Source organism: Oryctolagus cuniculus, chromosome 14 (assembly GCF_051225735.1).
Source record: "Oryctolagus cuniculus isolate XC-2025 breed Fujian yellow rabbit chromosome 14, ASM5122573v1, whole genome shotgun sequence".
In the NCBI taxonomy this organism is placed as follows: domain Eukaryota; kingdom Metazoa; phylum Chordata; class Mammalia; order Lagomorpha; family Leporidae; genus Oryctolagus; species Oryctolagus cuniculus.
In genome coordinates this window covers 69,232,184-69,252,485 of record NC_142880.1, presented here as the reverse complement: position 1 = coordinate 69,252,485, position 20,302 = coordinate 69,232,184, and the positions used below count along the sequence as shown (strand labels likewise).

The 20,302-nt window shown below is 37.4% G+C and overlaps 1 long non-coding RNA gene across 2 annotated transcripts in view; it reads right to left on the bottom strand.

Annotated features, from left to right (window-relative positions):
- Window positions 1-6,571: 6,571 nt before the first annotated feature.
- Window positions 6,572-20,302, bottom strand: part of LOC149122378 (uncharacterized) — a 241,039-nt gene continuing 227,308 nt past the window's right edge. Inside the window, exon 3 of one of the 2 annotated variants that reach the window (XR_016220174.1) lies at window positions 6,572-9,882. This is a non-coding gene — a long non-coding RNA (uncharacterized LOC149122378). The remainder of the gene's footprint in view (window positions 9,883-20,302) is intronic. The other variant, XR_016220175.1, reaches the window with a different exon arrangement.

The window sequence follows — 20,302 nt, the reverse complement described above, 5'->3', positions numbered from 1 at the left end:
AATATTCAGGTGAAGTAGTGATATAATCCTTAACCATGGATCCCATATGATAATTCATCCATATATTTACATCATGACCTGGTTCCTGCTATATCTGCCAAACCACATGGTTGCATAGGTCTAGCAACAATGCATCATAGGAAGGAAAGCATATCTGCAAGATCAGAAGACACAAACAAGCTGCACATGGAGATCACTTGTCCTTTATGTCAACCAACACGGTTGCACCAGCACCCGCTTCTCCCAATCTCATATTCATGATATTTTAGAGATCTAATATTTCAGCTAGCTAACAGAAAAGGAGAAGGCTGAGCTTAATCTATGGATGGGTTTGCTCTATGTGTAGGCTAAGAAGAAAATAGTGCCTTCATCATAACCTCACTCAGGAATGGCTTTGAAAGTCAAATGGTAAGGGAAAAAATGAACAGAGTTTTGGGTGATGGTTGTCCATTTTGTATAGAAGTAAATTTGATCTGAGATTGGAAAACATATGGGCAGTGGCAAATGGCCTGGCCCTTATGGCAGGAGACAGAGGTCTAGCAGAGAGGAATATATAGAAATAAGCATTTGAATTATATTTCAAGACTCATCCAAAAGCATGTACTGCATAAGATGCACTAAACAAGTAGGTAGACCAAATGCCATCTGATAATACCTAGACTGTGTCAATGGCCACCTCAAACTTGGCACAATGAGCACATGAAAAAAATTCATGACAACAGAAATAGATACTATGCATGGCTCAATAGCATGGACTCACACTGACCAACGCCAATCTAGCTATTACTTCCTGTGAATGTCTAGCCTATCAGCAAAGACCAACTAGAGTTGGACCTTCCGTATATGACTATTCCTCAGGGAGACTGGTAGTCACCTAGTGGCAAGTTTACTATACTGGTTGTCTTGCATCCTTGAGGGCCAGTGATTTGGTCTTACAGAAATAGATACTTACTCAAATTATGCCTTTGCCTTTCCAGCCCATGGGTCCTCAGCTAGTACAATTTTCTGCTGTTTATGAACTGTTTGCTCTATAGACATAGAAGCAAGTGCAAAACATAGCATTTAACCATAAAAAATCACTTCATAGTGAAAGAGGTGCAGAAATGGGTTCTTGACTATGGGATTCACTTGTTATATTACATGTCACACAGTGGCAATAGTCCTCATCGAGCACTGGAAAATACCTGATGTAATCATAGTTGAAGACTAGCCTGGAGACAATACTTTTCAAGGAAGTTATATTTTCCTCTTGTATGCAGAATGTGCTGCATACCAATAGGAAGGATACATGGGCTGGGAATCAAGGGATAGATGCAGACTATAGCCTATTTACCGTGTGCCAAGTGACCAGTGGGGGCAGTTTTTGTACCCTGTAACTCTGGGCTTAGCAAGGTTAGGGAATAGCTGTGTCCAGGGATCAATACACAAGAATAAATTACAGTTTGGAGGACTAATTAATCATATTCACCAAGCAAAGATATGATTTCTTTTAATTTTTTACAAATTTATTTATATAAAGATACAGATTGCATGTATTTCATATATGCAGTTTTAAGAACATAATACTTCCAGCCCTCCCTTCCTCCCACTCCATCCTCCTTCCTTTCTTATTTTTCTTTGAATTTGTGTGATGATATGCTTTCAAGTTGCTTTATAATCACAAGCTTAACTCTCCAACTAAAGAATTCAAAAAGTAGAAAGTAGAACAACCACTGATCCTCAGGAGTGAAGACAAGGGCTATAAACAACTATCAAATGATAATCAAATCTCCAAGATGTCAATTCACTCATATACATTACTTTTTAGTAACCTATGAATTAGTTGCCATAAATCAGAAAAAAATATGATATTTGTCTCTTTTTGACTAGTTTATTTCACTAAGCACAACTGTCTCCAGTTCCATTTATTTCATCCCAAAGATAAGATTTCATTCTTTTTTATGGTATTCCATCACAGGATTTTGGGTCACATAATAGTGGCAGAAAGGAATAGGTATGAAATTCAGATTACCCAGTTGAGTACACAGCGATTTTTCTTTGCTCAATAATGACTATAAATTGACAAAGTTAGCTGCACTGGCCCGAGAAAAAATGGTCTTTGACAATCAGGAAAGCTACCTGCCTTAGCAGAAGTAAGGGCTGAAGGCAATGAGAACTTAGGATAAATATTTTTGACTAAGAGAATGAGTACCAGTTACAATTCCAAGGCCAACCGTAATGATAGTTGCCCAGTCTAGCCTTACTCTTCTGGCTGGTGATCTGTGGATCACTCAGCCCTCCCTTCAAGACAGAACTGTTAACTCCTTCAGCTCTTTCTCAGTTTTGAACTGAGGTCACAATCTTCTAACAGTGGCACCAGCCAGTGACTGAGCAAAACTGTGGCACAAAGGCCTAGCCATGTCAGCCCATTCGAAGACTTCTATGATGGGCAATCTTTGCTCTGGAGTTCTCCATGGGGCTATGTGAGACTTTATCTCATTGACTTCACATTCCGAGAATTCCCATTGGCCAATCCTCTTCTCTCCCATGTTTTTTTCATAGGTATTACTCATCAATAAATCTGAATTCCTAGCATCATCTCAATAGCTGCTTCTTATGTTTTCATTCAAAAGTAATTCCTATCCTTGAAAAAGGGCAAGAAACTCTGCATCTTATTATGAAAATTATAAGTAAGTTAATATATAAAAGTTATTGAAAATTTTGATGGAAAAGAATTCCATTCAACTTTGTTTATTTCAGGTCTTCCCAAAATTCTCTATCAACTCATTTTCTCCCTAAGACCCAGACCACTTCATGTAAGTAATGGTTCATAGAAACCACTTTGAGAAATACTAACCACCAACAAAATATATTATCTCAAAACTTAAAAAGTTAAAAATGAAAAAATGAACAATTTCTGAAAAATTTGTCATGCAAATATATCTATAAAAGAGAAGCAGCATGTGAAAATGCATTCATTCAACAAACATTTATTTAATATCTTTTTGTGAAGGTTCTTTCCTAGGTAATGAGATAAAAAATCATAAGCGAATACAATCTTTACCTTATCAAATACATAGACACGAAACAGGAAAACAAAAATACACAAATTGTGACCTTAAATGCTATAAAAGAAACAGAAAGATTTGGAATGGAGGAGAACTGACCTGCTCAGGAAAGATCTCTCTGAAGCAGTGACTTCTGAACTGTGACACAAAAGCTGAAGATGATCGGCTGTAGAGAAGCCAGGAAGCGGGAAGTAAGAGATCCAAGATCAGAAAACAGCCCATGCAAAGGCCCTGTTGGGGAAGGCTTAGTTTAGATGAGAAGATGAAGGTCTGTTTGCTTATAATTTATATAAGAAAAGAAAATGGGACCAAATCAGGGTGGAGAAATCAGAAGTCTTGCATTCCTTATCTAGTTATCTGTGGTGAAAGAAAAGTGAACTTCACTGCCAACACACACTGCAAAGCTGATTCAGTCAGCATTGACTCTGTCTTCTCTTAGCATAAGCTCATCCAAAGAGGTAAATAAGTCAAAGGAGAAACAATATAAACCCACTGTTCTTATTCCCCTCCCTTTTGCCATGGTATAGCAAGGAGGGTAGAAAATGAGAGGACATCCTTACAGTAGCAGAACCAAACAACATACCTTCTGCCTGGGTGTCACCAGGATTATCTCTGCAAAATTCAGACCTGATAACTTTTTATTCTGCATCATCAAAATTACTTCTAGTTTATGCCTTTTCCAACTGACCACAGCAAGGAAAAATTCTAGAAAACTTGCATAGCTAGCATTTTTAAGTTTAAATAAACGTAAAATTCTGATTGCACAAGTTTTTATAGGGAAGCAGGTTATACTTCTTCCGGAAGTTTGCTGACATGTCCATACAAGGTTGGATACATACTTATAAGTTTCAGGGTTTTGTTTTGGTTTTAGTTTACTTGTTTATTTATATAATAGGCAAAGAGAGAGCACTCCCATCCACTGGTTCACTCCCCAAATTACTGCAGCAGCCTGGAGCAGGGAGTCAGGAACTCAATCCAGGTGACCAATGTGGGTGGCAGGAACTCAGTGGTTTGAGCTATCACCACTGCCTCCTAGGGTCTGCACTGGCAAGAAGATGCAGTCAATATGTAGAGCTGGGTATCAAGCCCAGACACTTCCATGTTGAAAGCAGGCATCTTTTTTTTTTTTTTTTTTTTTTTTTTTTTTGACAGGCAGAGTGGACAGTGAGAGAGAGAGACAGAGAGAAAGGTCTTCCTTTGCCGTTGGTTCACCCTCCAATGGCCGCCGCGGCCGGCGCGCTGCGGCCGGCGCACCGCGCTGATCTGATGGCAGGAGCCAGGAGCCAGGTGCTTTTCCTGGTCTCCCATGGGGTGCAGGGCCCAAGCACCTGAGCCATCCTCCACTGCACTCCCTGGCCACAGCAGAGAGCTGGCCTGGAAGAGGGGCAACCGGGACAGAATCCGGCGCCCCGACCGGGACTAGAACCCGGTGTGCCGGCGCCGCTAGGCGGAGGATTAGCCTAGTGAGCCGCGGCGCCGGCCGAAAGCAGGCATCTTAATTGGCGTCAACTGCTAGGCCAAACACCCACCACATGAGGGTTTTATCAATAACTAAAGAAAGTACAAAATCAGAGAAGTAATTAGAAGTCAGTAAAGCCATTTTCAAACTTTAAAAAATCAACAGGATTAAGCCTAAACATTAATTAATTTTTAAAGAACAGAGACTCCAGTATAATTTGGGGGTCCAGGAAAACATTGAGCTTTATTCTAGTATTTTGGGTTCAGCAAAATACATTTTGCCAAACATTTTCCCCTTTAATTCAGAAAAGGCATGCATATTTCAAAGGAAATTTAATCCATATGTTTCTGATTCATTTACACTTAATTCATCAAAATGTTGTTTTGTAAGAGTTATTTGGTGTCCAAGAAGTCTTATAAGACTCTCTCTTTGAACCAGAAAGCCTTGTGTTGCCAGGACTAAATGGAACTTTATTTGCAAAAAATAGGACCTGGTGTTCCTCTAGGAAGTTTGGCCCATAAACTAGATTCTACTCCCAGTATGATGAGGTCAAAAGCAACAGGTAATGCTGAGAATCTGCAAGGAGGCCTGAGTGAGATCAAGAGAAAACTGCCAAACCAGGCCTTCCAGTGAAACAAATTCATCATTTTGTTATTGTTGAGAGTTTTTGTTTTTGTCTTTTATTACGAAAAACCCTTCAAATATTTCAACAAGAGGATGAAGGACTTTGGTCTTTAGCATTGAATGTTATTAGCCATGAATGAATATGCTATTTTATAATATAATAACAAAAGTGTATTTCCTCTGGTATTTCAAGTATTTTTATACTGATTCTGATCTTCCTGTGTGTTTTCACATACTCACTACTTGTTTTGACCTTGAGAATGCTATTTTTTTGCTAATAGATGTTCAAGTGTTTTTCAGAATGACTACATGCTTGCTTAACATCCAAGATTACAGATATTGGTTCTTCTATTTCTTTTTTTTCTCAATAAGCATGCAAAGTCTCTACGTTTAAAACCATATTATCCTGTGATGCATTTACTGTGCCTATTAACTTGATTGTGCATATATTATGGCAACAGTTCAAAACATCTTTTCCAATGATCCAAACATCATGATGCAGTTACAGTGCTATCCCTTGATAGATGTGGAAAGCCTACAGTTTCTTGAATGACAATGAAACCCAGGAATCTAAAAATACAGAACTCATCATATTCAAAATGATGATGAAGATTTCCTATGATTGAAACCATAAAAGTTCAGTAAAAATAACTTGAGTAAGATATTAAACAGTAACAAAAGTGGTTTCTATTAATCTTTTAAATAATTTAAAAAGTGTTTTGGAAAAATATACACTGTAGATTAGTATTGTTTGATATGATAGATCCATATATGTGTGTATATATTTAAATACATAAAATTTATGAGGTTACTACAAAAATTCATGGAAAAGTAAAATTAAAAGATAAGCTTATTTTGGTGCCAAAAATTGACATTCATGCACCTTTTTCTAACACATTAGAATTTTTTGAAGACATCTTACATGTATACTAGATATGTATACTTAATTATTTTAACTTTTTTTTCTAATCTAAAATATTTGAGGTTAAATAACTTAAACAAGTCTTAAATTTCTTTGAAAAACCCTTCTAATTATTTGCATAATGAATTTCACTGAATATAGACGTTAGTGAATACAGGAATTTACTAAGAGTCTGATATTTGAAACAATTTTTTTATCTTAAAAGGTTTATCTACCTAGTATAAAGTATAGGATTTGGAGCTTACAGAAAATCTGTCTCATCTCTTACCTAATAATTACAACAATGGTAAGTAACATCTACAAATAGAACTTGGATCAAGACTCAGTTCTACCACTTAGAAATTATCCCTGACTTAGAATTGTTTATAGCTTATTTCTATTAACCAGTTTCATTACATGTAAAAATGGGTAAAACATTAATCTTATTTCAAAGATCAAAGAAATACACATTAAGCAATATACTTGTATTGAAGCAGCACTAGATATTATCATGAATAAATGGCCAAATATATAATGACTCCAATACGACAAAAATTTATTTCTCATTCACATACAAACCCAATAACCCAATAGGTATTCCTGATTGTCAGGGAGCTCTATTTCATGGAACAATATTGAAACCTAGACATTTTACATCTTGTTATTGCATCATTTTCAACACATTACATATAAAATTGTCATGCTTAACTACATCTAGGAAGCAGAAAAGGAAAGTGCACAGAACATGACACATGAGAGAATTTTATTTGCTACACCTAGAGTGGTGAACATCACTATTTATATGTTATTTGCAAGAATTAGCAATCACTTGCCATATCTAATTGTAACAGTAGGATGGAAACATATCAAGTTGGGTTGCCAGAAAGAAAAGGAAATAGATGGGGAAAAAAGCCTAGCCAGTCTTTGTCACAATGTGAACAGTGTCTAGCACTCAATAAATGCCCGCTATTATAAAATTTCTCTTAAATGAAGACATTTTATTTAGGCAACACTCACCTTACTGGTAGTATACATATATATATATTTACATATTTATATTATACAGCTAAGGGAAAATTGTATATGTTAAAAATTAAAATGCAATAACAAAGTTTTAGAGAAAATTTAATACAGTTAATGACTACATATAAATATGATTCTAAACCGAAGACTTTATATCAATGTGTAGCTTTAATATTATGCTTTTAAACAAACATGTAGACTTTTCTCAAACATCAAATGTTCAATGATGAAAACAAATTAGAACAAAATCTTTACTTAATCAGATGCGTTTTAAAGCCTGTAATAGCAAATCTCAAGCTATCTTCCAGATTCTTTCACTGCATTATTATCCTGTTGCAAAACATGAAGTATCCATGGTGTGCAAGACACAGTGGTTAGACATTGTTTACATCAAGTTCCCATTGTCATATTTTTCAACATAAGATAAGGGTTATGTGGACCACCAATATCTTCACAGAATATTTTCAAGTAGAGATTAAAAATCTATACCTCTTAAGGACAATGCAGAAAATCTTATGAAAAGATCATTTTTCTTATTAAACATATTGCATTTTTTTCAAAATCCAAGTAAAAGAGAAGTTCAAGATTTCTCAGGGTCTATCTGGTTCTAATGCTGAAGCATTGCCAATCCAAGGGGCAGATTTCAGCAACTTTAGAAAGAGTTAGTTAATTAAAATCACCCTTCTCTTTTTCTGTCTCTTTAGTTGGCCCAGCTTGTCCATTAGTATAATATTAAACAAATGAAAGCCAAAAGGAAAACGAAGCACAGTTCTTCTATGCATATTTCTAAGACCAGGCAGTGTATGCTCCAAAACCATGTCTACAAGAGCCAAAAGTGTTGTGAAAATAAAGCAGCTTTTTTAGCTGACTGAAAACTACTTGAATTCAATGCTTGTTTTACACACTAAAACAACTCATATCCTTAAATTTGGAAGTACTAGCAAAGCAGGCACTACTCAAATACCACTTTCTTTTCTATATATAAAGTTTTGAGAGGCCTCTGAAATACTTGTAGACCCAAGAAAGCAAATTATTTCTTAATCCACTCAGGCAATGTCTAAGAAGGCCTCCCTTTATCTCTCCACCCCTGCCCTCTCTCCCCCCGTAATTTGCTAACCCTGGAAAGTAAACTTTCCTGAATGTCCCCAACGATCTTGAGTTTCTGATCACATGATCAGAGAAAGAAATACACTCTGGCTTTCATTAGTTTGAGGACATCTGCAAGTAGAACTTACAACACAAAACAATCTTAGTTGCTGATCTTGTTCTCTCATCTGGACCGAACAATGTTAGTGTCAACAATTGCAGTAAACAGCATGGCTAGAGCAAACGTAAACATTTCGGAAATCATAAGCTTAATATCCTTGTTCAGAAGTTGGACCAAGCTATGACTAAACTCTTCTGCACTCTAGACCGCAGGCTGGGAGACTGGCTTTGATATATTTCCAGAAAGAAAGTGTATCCAAACCTGCACAGTGAAAGAAGTAAACATTCCTGGCTTTGGATGACGATGTGGCAATAGGTGCCTTGGGAGGGTGCATCAATGCAGAAAGTGAACACAGGACAGTAATTCCCTTCCTTCAGTGGGTGGGAGGCATTTTCTGTGGCCCATTGTCATTAAAGTCAAGTCATAAAAAGATGCTGTTTACTTCTGCAGTGGCAGTTTTTCTGGCACTAGCTCCTCCTTTGGTCACATTTTTTAAAATAGCCCCATGCCATTCCTATTATGCGCAGGCTTTCTTTAGACCCAGGGCGAGACAACGGAAAAAACAAACCTAAACAAAAGCAAAGGGAAACTAAATGCTTTGAGTTTATTTTATAAACATGTCGGCCACAAGGTAGGCAATTACCTTCAAATAAAGGGATAATTCGCTGGGTCACTGTACCCAAGTGACAATTTTGATGTCATTTATAAGTTCAGACTCTCTAAAGACTTTTTTTGGTCAACCCCAGGACTATGCAGCAAAAGATATTTTTGAACCTCAAGCTTATTCCACAGCTCCATGAAAAAGATTGAGCAAGTCAAATGGCAGCTCGTGCCCTGCATCTTCGATGGCATGCTCAGCATTCTGGGAATGAACCTGAGTGATCAAGGCCTTCACCCTCTCTGTTCCCAGGTTTTCTAACCTAGAAGAATGGAAATGCTCTCCCTGTTTCAGATAGTCGCATTCGGCAGTGCCTTTACAACTGAAAAACTACTGTCTCATTTGCTCTGTCATTATTGCCCATAATAACATTTAGAGGTGGAATTAAGAACCATATGGACACAGAAAAAGAACCAATAGATGGTGTCAGAGCTGGGATTTGAACCTAGAGAATAAGATCTGAATCCCACAGACTTTCCACTATACCTTGTTATCGTCATACAAATGTAACAAGCTGCATTATAATAACCCCTGTTTTGTGTATAAACCTTTTGCATTTTTCCTGATTTATACTTAGTCATAGATGTGAAGTAGCCAGAGCATACCCCTAAAACTGCAGAGTGCTCCCTTAAGTCCTTCAGAGAATGGTCTTTTCCAGAAATTTATGACAATGACCAATAATAATGTAAGACGTATTTCATAAGAACTATTCATTATCTTTTTTTTCTTTTCTGAAGATTTTATTTATTTATTTGACAGGTAGAGTTACAGACAGTGAGAGAGAGAGACAGAGAGAAAGGTCTTCCTTCCGTTGGTTCACTCTCCAAATGGCCACAATGTCTGGAGCTGCGCCGATCTGAAGCCAGGAGCCAGGAGCTTCCTCTGGGTCTCCCATGCAGGTGCAGGGGCCCAAGCACTTGGGCCATCCTCCACTGCCTTTCTGGGCCACAGCAGAGAGCTGGACTGGAAGAGGAGCAACCAGGATTAGAACCAGTGCCTACATGAGATGCTGGCACCGCATGCAGAGGATTAACCTAGTGGGCATAGGCACTGGTCCCAGAACTATTCATTATCTTTTAAAATCCCTTTTTTGTGCTGATAGGTCAGTATAATTGTTTTCTTCATTTATACATGATAATAGAGTATCTGAGAGAAACTAAATAATTACTCAGTATAATTCTCCTAATCAACAGTCCATGTAGGATTACCACTTTAGTATGGCTGAGCCCAGAGATCATGGTTTTGGTGCCGGATCACAAGCCATAACTCACAGTCAACAAAAAACTATAAAATTTGAATTTAAAACTAACCAGATAAATAAGAAACAGTCAGAATTTCTTATAGATCTTCAGCAACTTGTTCAGCTCATTATCTGATTCCAGATCTTATCTCTTTGCACTTAGATCTACAAGATTTCAGGATAGCTTTTCTTATTATTGTTATTGTGTTCAGTTGTCTCACCCCTAGTCTAAAATCATATTAAATTTCTCCTGAGCTACTTACATATCTTGTGTCAGGTAATTGTTTAATTCTTCTACACAGTCTAAAAATCATTTCAGGAGTATTTGTTAAGTTTCTACTATGCTGCGCTACATATTGCAAAGAACAAAATTAAAAGACATCAAAGCACCATCAAGGAAATCATAGTCCAGTAAGAAATACATAATTTCAGAAGAATACAGAAAACATTTATATGCTCAATTTGAAAATAATTAAAAATGGAAAATATTCAACAAAGACAAAGATGTGGGGGCATGAAGCTTAAGTTCTGGTTAAGAAAAAACAACACTGTATATGTACTGTATCTTTAGTAACTGCCAACTGTGCTTAGACAAAGACTCTATGACATTTTTAGTTAAAAATTTAGTTTTATTTAAATTATTTAAAAATTTTGTTAAAAATTTGTTTCACCATCCATGTGGTGATCCAGATAAATTATTGAATTACTTCCCACTCATAATTCTCTTGCATATATCTCCAATCTAGGTTATTACAGGTCAGATTCCTCCTCTTTATATGAAGCCTTCACACTTGTTTCCAATTGACAATCCCCTTTCCTGCTGAACTGAAAAGTAATTTGTGACTACATATTGAAGCAGAATTATTTTGATTACAAATGACAGAAGAAACTCAAAGTCACTAAAGCCAAAAAGGAAATGCATTGGTTCACATTCAGAAAAAATTTTAATTCATTATAACTTGCAATCCATATCCAAAGAGTAAACTCTGTCTTAACAGAAATAGTTATCTATGCTATTATACACATTTTGTTCATGAAGAATAAAGCACAGGTTTTATTTTAATTTCATCAAAATTTTTCAAATTGAAAATTAGGCAACCAAAAATATAATGAAAAATACATGACTGCTTTATTGTTTTATTTGTTTGTTTCTGGAAGAACAATCTAAGAATGTCCCAAGAAAGACCCAGATGGAGTTCCAAGCTCCTGGCTTCAGCCAGGCCCAGACCTGGCAGTTGTGGGTATTTGGAGAGTGAACCAACAGATAGAAGTTTTTTCTGTGTCTGTTTCTTTTTTCCTCTGCCTTTCAAATAAAATTTAAAAATAACTAAATAATCATTTATAAGTGTCCAACATAAATAGAACTTTCTAGATCTTCCAGCTGCCATGACTCTCAGCCTTAATCTACTGTAATCAGCTAGGGATCTCTTTGGAAAAACCAAAACCATTCTCCCCAACCTGATGACCAGATGAATTAATTCAGAAGACTGGAAGTTGGGTCCTAACCAGAAAAGCAAGTCTCAAGGGCTCACCATCTGATTCTAATGTATACTGAAGGCTGAAACCCCTCTTCTGCCTCCTACATTTGTTATCCCACCTGCTCAGTTAAGGGGTTAGCAGTATTTCCCAGCTAATGGCAAAAGGATGGAAAGCTAATGTTGGCTGCTAGAAGAGGGCAAACAAAAAGAAAAAAATGTTAACAGAAGAATTCAGATATAGTTATTTTTCTCAACAAATCTGGTGGCAATTCTTGGCCATGGTTACCAACAACCATTTTGCAGTTTCATAGCAAGTTTCTCTTCCCAACTAAAAAATTCTGGAATCTTTATATGTGTCTTCCATGCTTTGCTTTTTCAGGTATTTTATGCCTATGAAATTAGTCAAAATAAATGACTTACCATTTTCCATAAGCCTTACAGAAAAATACAAGTTGAAGATTTTAGACTACTTCCTACAGGCAGAGAAGGACAGAACTGAATGTATAAAATTCTGAATTCAGACAACATAGCCAGTTTGATGTGTTGTAAAATGTGCCATTCTGAAGCAGAAAACCAAACACTTGAGATTAATAAGGACAGTTATTTTCAGTGACTTGTTAGTGAGCCATGTGAAATGACAGAACTATAAAGTTGAACATAAATATCACTTGTAATTAAAGACAATTATGTGCAAAGTTATTCATTTAAGAAAACACAAGAATGCATTAGAAGGAAAATGACAGCTTGGTTACTGTTTTATTCATAGATTATTAGTAACCCCCAAAATCAGAGAACTTTGTGGAAGAAGGATGTAACTTACATTGACTGCATTGAAGAAAAAAGCATTAAGATTTGGCAGCGGCTTGGTTAAGGGTTTGATTTTCTGCCAACCAAAAGGGCTTAGATGACTTCTGCCCTGGATTTTCTTCACATACCTTGATACCATAGCCATTGCTGACATATGAAGGAAATCTACTTCTACATCTTTAGAATGAGCAACTTGCTCTCAGTGGCCCAATTGGCAGAAAAGAAGGATAAGCAAACACAAAAACTTCTTATTTTGCAATATTAGCAAAGAAAATACTGACCTTCCACCTCCTACCTAATCTACCCCCAATTGCTTCTTTGACACCATGCCTAGGAAAATGAAAAGGGGTTTTCAAAAGAGGGAAGGAAACATCTGCTTGGACTTCAGATTCCCCTCCAAAGCAGAAACCATAAAGGTTACATGTTTCAATGAGCCACGCAAAATGAAGGAGAAAGTTCAACTGCTTATCCCATTTGACCTTGGCTTTAATGCAGGATCACGTTGATCCTGATGGAGAGATTAAAACACCAAGTCCTGAACCGCTCACCAAGCAAATTCACAAGGGGAGTTCTAAGAGTTCTTTGGCACTCTAACTTCATAAGAATTAGCAGGGACAATCCCAGGCCACAAATGTAGCAATATTTTAACTCAGTATGCAAAATTTCAAAGATAAAGCCTGAGATTGGAGGCTGTACTGAACTTTTGCAGATACTGCTTTCTTAGTAGTCTTTATAAAAAAAATAAAATAAAACACACAGCAAATTATGAGTGCTGTTGAAAAGATTTCTTTTGGGAGAGAAAAACAAAATGGGTGTCATTAGGACCAGGGAAACTCAAGCACATGAGTGAGGAGTGACAAACTTGAAAAATATTCTTTTATATGCTCCTACCCTAAATTGGAAATTCATGCTGATTTAGTGAGAATCACTTTCAGAGTAGAGCAAAATGGTACACAAATGGTCAATTTCTCTGTCAAGTGGCTTTGAATAAATCAGGAATATAAACTTTAAACCTAAAACATAGGACATCTGAGAGAAAGATCAGTAACAAAATAGAGATTAGCAACACTGGGCTGTGCCGTCCATGTGCTGCCCCATCATTTAAATTCCTCTAAAGGAAAGCACCCTGAACCAGTGGTCCAGGAGACTGGGAGCCAGCCACACCTCTGATGCTATCCGACCAACTGCAATCAAACTTCTATTCTTTGGGTCTCATTTTTTTTATGAGTAAAATGAAAAGTTTGGGATCCCCAAATGGGAAAGAGCATACTGCTCTAGGCTATGGGAAAATAGTACCAAAAAACAAATGGAGAAAGTACACTCCCAGGGGAGGAAAGTTAGAGAGAGAGTTGCAGTGGAAACTCTCCAGAAGGAAGATGGATGTCGTGGATCAGTGTGGAAGGTGCAGACACACAGCAATGAGCACAGAAACAACACACGAATCCAGCAGCCAAGAGCTGGAGAAAGCAGCAGCTTTGGAGAGAGCAAGGTGAAATCAGACTGCAGCAGCCCACACCACTGGTGACATAGCCAGAGGGAAAGCCTGGTAGACAACACCGTCTTTGAGTCTGGAGCCCTGAGGGGACAGAGTGCCTGTTAACCAAGTGGAAGAAAGGGGCATGTTTCTTTCCACATCCCCTCTACAACAGTGACCAGAAACTGGCTGAGAAACAGCTGGTGCCATTTTGGACATAAATAGCAGCTTAAGTAGTTCTTGTGTGCATGCACAGCAACTGGCAGGGTCAAGTTTATCTCTTGACAGCAATAGCAACAGCAGCAGTTCAGGTGCACACACCTGGGGAGAAGGAGCCATTCTGGTATCAGTATTGCAGAGGCTCTTGTGGGCACCCTGCAACTTGTGGGGAAAAGGCACCACTGGGAAACAAATAGGGGCTGTAATCAGCAGTTCTTGCACATGCATGTGATCCAGGGATTTTACCAGAGGGAAAAATACGCATTCCCTACTAACTTGGAGTCTGGCTGGGAGCACTGACAGGGGGCTGGGAACCCACATGTAAATCTGAAGTTCCCCCAGGCTTGCAACATATCACAGGTTCCAGGGCTCACACTGTGTACATGGAGCACCCACAGGCAGCTGGCTCTGGCAATGTCTCAGCCTCTCCGTGAATGGGACAGGCTAGCCAGGTAGAGTGGATATTCTGCAACCAGAGACTATGGGAGCCCTGTGTGCTGAGACTGTGGGAAACCCGTGACTGCATGAGAGGGTGTAGGAGGTAGCTGGGACTCTGGGCAATCCCTGTGTGCTACTCCGCAAGCCCAGAGTTCCCTGATTAACTGTGGTGGGCCATTGCAACAGGATCTGTGCTCACACTGAAGACTGAACCGATATTTTGTGCAGTTCATGCAGAAGTGTGGATAAGTATGGCACTCACTGAGGTCAACATCCAGCCATTGATCACCTTGGAAGAGAGGAGGTGAAGGTGTGATTGCACAAATAGAGGTGACCATACCTCCCCTTCTGTTAACAAGAGGAGATCTATTAGACCCAACTTGGGTGTGACCCTGGATATTCATCACCCCATCATGGAGCACTGGCCAAAGCTCACTGGCCACACCTACCACACACTTCTGGGTGTTCACTAAAAAAATAGATACTCCACTAAGCCATAGAGGTACAGTTCAAAGATAAAAGCCATCAGGAAAAACCAACGAATATCTCCACAAATGCCTAAAAATAAATCATAGAAAATCAACAAATAAGAATAAGGGATACAATATGATCCCACCACAAAGGAACATGACAACACTTCAATATTAGAAGGTGAAGATGAAGAGATTCTTGAAATACCTGAAATGGAAATCAAAAGATTAATCATAGGATTTTTCAGAAGCAATGAAAAGCAAATTCACAAGTTAAAGAAATTCATAAGTCACATGAATGAAAAAATTTCTCATGAAACTGAAATTTTGAAGGGAAGTCAAAATGAAATATTATAAATGAAGAATTCAATATGTCAAATAAAAAATTTAGTGGAAAGACTTAACAATAGAATTGGTGAGGCAGAAGAAAGAATACCCAAGCTAGAAGACAAATATTTGGAAATTTTTCATTCAGAACAAAAAGGAAAAAAATAGAATAAATTAGAAAACTTAAAAACAATGTTGGAGATATATGGGATCATATCAAACAGCCCAACATACAGGTCTTAGGAGTTCCTGAAGGTATGGAAAGAGAAAGTGGGTTAGAAGGCCTGGTTAGGGAAATAATTACAGAAAACTTCCCTAAATTGGAGAAACAAAGGTAAATCCAAGCACACAAGGCACGCAGAACTCTAAATAGACATGACCAGAAAAGATTTTCACCAACACACATTGTAGTTGTAAAACATAAAGAAAAGATTCTGAAATATACATAAGAGAAACATTGGATTACATTCAGAGGATCTACAATTAGACTCACCACTGACTTCTTATCAGAAACACTATAGTCTAGGAGAGAATGTAATGGAGAGACATCATCTAAGTCTTAAGAGAAAAAAACTGTCAAATGAGAATACTGTACCCTACAAAATTACCATTTATGAATGAAGGTGAAATAAAGACTTTCCATAACAAACAGAAATTGAAAGAATTTCTTACCACTTATCCAGCCTTACAAAAGATGCTTAAGGTAGTGCTACACACTTAATGAACATAGTCATAATTATGAAAGCATGTGAAGGCAGAAAATCTCCCAGTAAAAATACAAAGAAAATCCAAACAACAAGAATATTAATGGGAAAATGGCAGGGTCAAGTCTTCACTTATCAATAGTCACCTTGTATATAAATGGCCTAAATACTCGAATTAAAAGATACAGGCTGGGGGCCGGCACTGTGGTGTAGTAGGTAAAGCCACTGCCTGCAGTGCCGGCATCCCATATGGGCACAGTTTGAGTCCCGGCTGCTCCACTTACAATCCAGCTCCCTGCTATGGCCCAGTGGAAGATGGCCCAAGTTCTTGGGTCCCTGCACCCTTGTGGGAGACCTAAAAGATGCTCCTGGCTCCTGGTTTCAGATCTACATAGCTCCAATTACTGTGGCCATCTGGGAAGTGAACCAGCAGATGGAAGACCTTTCTCTCTCTCTCTCTCTCTTCCTCCCTCACTCCCTCCCTCCCTCTGTGTCTCTGCCTCACTCCCTCTCTCCCTCTCCCTCTGCCTCTCTGTAACTCTGTCTTTCGAATAAAAATGAATCTTAAAAATTATACAGGCTGGCCAAATGGATTAAAAAATAAGACCCATCTATTTGCTACCACAGGAAACATACCTCATCAATAAAGATATATGCAGACTGGAAGTGAAAGGATAGAAAAAGATATTCCATGCTAATGGAAAGCAAAAAAGAGCAGATATTGCCATTCTAATATCAGATGAAATAGATTTTAACACAAAAACTGTTAAAAGAGACAAAGAAGGGCACTATGCAATGATACAGGGATTAATTCAACTGGAAGATGTGGCTATAATAAATGCATATGCACCCAATGCCAGAGCATCTGGCTATATAAAATAAATGTTAATGGATATAAATGGAGACATAGACTCCAATACAATAGTCATTGGAGACTCCAACTAGACAGATAAACTAGAAACTGAAAAGATCAACTAGACAGAAAATCAAAAAAGAAACAACAGAGCTTATCAACTCTATGAACCAAATGGACCTAACTGATATCTACAGAACCTTTCATCCCACAGTTGCAGAATACACATTCTGTTCATTGGTGCATGGAACTTTCTCTAGGATAGACCATAGGTAGGTCACAAAGCAAGTCTCATCAACTTAAAAAAAATCAAAATCATACCATGCACCTTTTCTGACCACAACGGAATTAAGCTGAAATTAACAACTCAAGAATCTCAAGAACAAATGCAAACACATGGGGACTGAACAACATGCCCCTGAATGAACAGTGGGTCATAGAAGAAATCAAAAAATTTCTGGAAACAAATGAAGATGACAATACAACCTTTAAAAACTTATGGGAAACAGCAAAAACAGTGTTAAGAGGGAAGTTTATATCAATTAGTGCCAACATCAAGAAATTGGAAAGATATCAAACAAATGATCTATCAATGCATATCAAGGACCTAGAAAAGCAATAAACCATACCCAAAATTAATAGGAGAAAATAATTAAAATTATGGGATAAATAAAATTGATACAAAAAAATCACTGAAATGAAGAACTGATTTATTGAAAAAGCAAACAAAATTGATATATCATTGGCCCAACTAACAAAAAAAAGAAGAGAGAATACCTAAATCAATAAAAGTAGAGATGAAAAACAAAATGTAACAACAAATACCATGTAAATAAAAATAATCATCAGGAATTGCTAAAAACAGCTATATGCCAACACACTGAAAAATCTAGAAGTAGATATATTCCTGGATATATACAATTTACCAAAGCTGAACCATGAAGACACAGAAAACCTAAACAAATCAATAACCTAGAAGTAGATTGAATCAATAATGAAGACTCTCCCAAAAAGGAAAGCCGAAGACTACACGGCTTCTCCTAGACATTTAAAGAAGAACTAACCCCAATTCTTCTCAAGCTATTCAAAACAATTGAAAGGGCAGAAATCCTCCCAAACTCCTTCTATGAAGCCAGTAACACTTAAACCAGAAAAAGATACAACTGATAGAACTACTATAAACTAATATCCCTGATGAATATAGATGCAAAAATCCTCAACAAAATATTAGTTAATTGAATCCAAAAACACATCAGAAAGATCATTCACTTGGATCAAGTAGGATTTATCCTTGGTATGCAGGAATGGTTCAACATTCACAAATCAATAAATGTGATATATCACATTAAAAGAAAAACAAAAATAATATGAATATCTCAATAGATGCAGAGAAAGTATACTACCAAAAGCAATTTACAGATTCAATGTGATCCCAATCAAAATACCAATGGTATTCTTCCAAAATCTAGAAAAAAAATATTAAAATTCATATGGAAACACAGGAGACCCCAAATAGCTAAAGCAGTCTAATACAACAAAAACAAATTCAGAAGCATCACATTACCAGATTTCAAGACATACTACAGGGCAGATATCATTAAAACAGCCTGGTACTGACAAAAAACAGATAGGTAGACCAATAGAATAGAAAGTCCAGAAATCAACCCATGCATTTACAAACAACTTATCTTTGTTCAAGGAGCTAAAATCAATCCCCGGAGCAAGGACTGTCTGTTTAATAAATGGTGCTGGGAAAACTGGATTTCCACATGCAGAAGTATGCAACCTGTAGTACCATCAAATTTCTAGAGAACATTGGGGAGACTCTGCAAGACAGTGGCATAGGCAAAGACTTCTTGGAAAAGACCCCAGAAGCACAATCAAAGCCAAAATTTACAAATGGGATTACATCAAATTGAGAAGCTTCTACACTGCAAAAGAAACACTCAGCAAAGTGAAGAGGCAACCTACAGAATGGGAGAAAATATTTGCAAACTATGCAACTGATAAAGGATTAGTATCCAGAATCCAAAAGGGCTCAAGAAATTCAACAACAACCAAATAATCCAGTAAAGAAATATGCAAAGGACTTGAACAGGTTTTTTTCTTTGTTTAAAAAGATTTTATTTTATTTATTTGAAAGAGTTACAGAGAGAGGCAGAGACAGAGAGAGTGTTCCATCTGCTGGTTCACTCCTCAAGTGGCTGCAACAGCCGGAGCTGTGCTAAAACGAAGCCAGGAGCCAGGAGCTTCTTCTAGGTCTCCCAAGTGGATGCAGGGGCCCAGGCATTTGGGCAATCTTCTACTGCTTTCCCAGGCCATAGCAGAGAGCTGGATCGGAAGAGGAGCAGCTGGGACTAGAACTGGTGCCCATATGGGATGCTGGCATTTCAGGCCAGGGCTTTAACCTGCTGAGCCACAGCGACCGGCCCCAAACAGGCATTTTTCAAAAGAGGAATTCAAATGACCAGTAGATACATGAAAATAAGTTCAGGATCACTAGGCATCCATGGAATTCAAATCAAAACCACAAAGAGGTTTCACCTCACAGCAATTAGAATGGCTGTCATACAGAAATCAACAAACAATAAATGCTGTTGAGGATGTGGGGGAAAAGGTACCCTAATCTACTGTTGGTGGGAATGTAAACTGCTGCAGCAATTGTAGAAGATAGTATGAAGATACTTCAGAAAGCTGAACATAAATCTACCATGAGACCCAGCCGCCCCATTCCTGGAAATTTACCCAAACGAAATGAAAGCAGCATATGAAAAAATGATCTGTACCTTATGTTTATTGAAGCTCAATTCACAATAGCTAACTATGGAACCAATCCAGGTGTCCATCAACTGATAACTGGATAAAGAAATTATGATATATATATACATTATGGAATGCTACTTAGCCATAAAAAGAGAATCAAACCCTCTCTTTTGCAACTAAATTGATGCAACTGGAAACCATTATACTTAGTGAAATGAGCCAATCCCAGAAAAACAAATACCATATGTTTTTCCTAATCTGTAGTAACTAATAGAGTCCTTAAAAGGTAATTTATAAGAGTTAAATTGATATTTTGGGGATTCAGTAATTGTTTATAATCCTTATCTTGACTGTAGAGGAATAATGTTTTTTTCTTCATATTATCTGTTGAACTCTTAGTGTAGGGTTAATCTTGAACTCTTACTGTAGGGTTAATCTTATGAGTATAAAGTTAACTGAAAGTAGATTTTTTATAGAAATTAAGAGTGGGAATAGGATAGGGAGGAGAAAAAAGGGTGGGAGGGAGGTTTGGTTGGGAAGTATGACTAGGTTCCTGAATCTGTATATATAAAATACATCAAATCTACATACCTTAGATAAAATTTTAAAA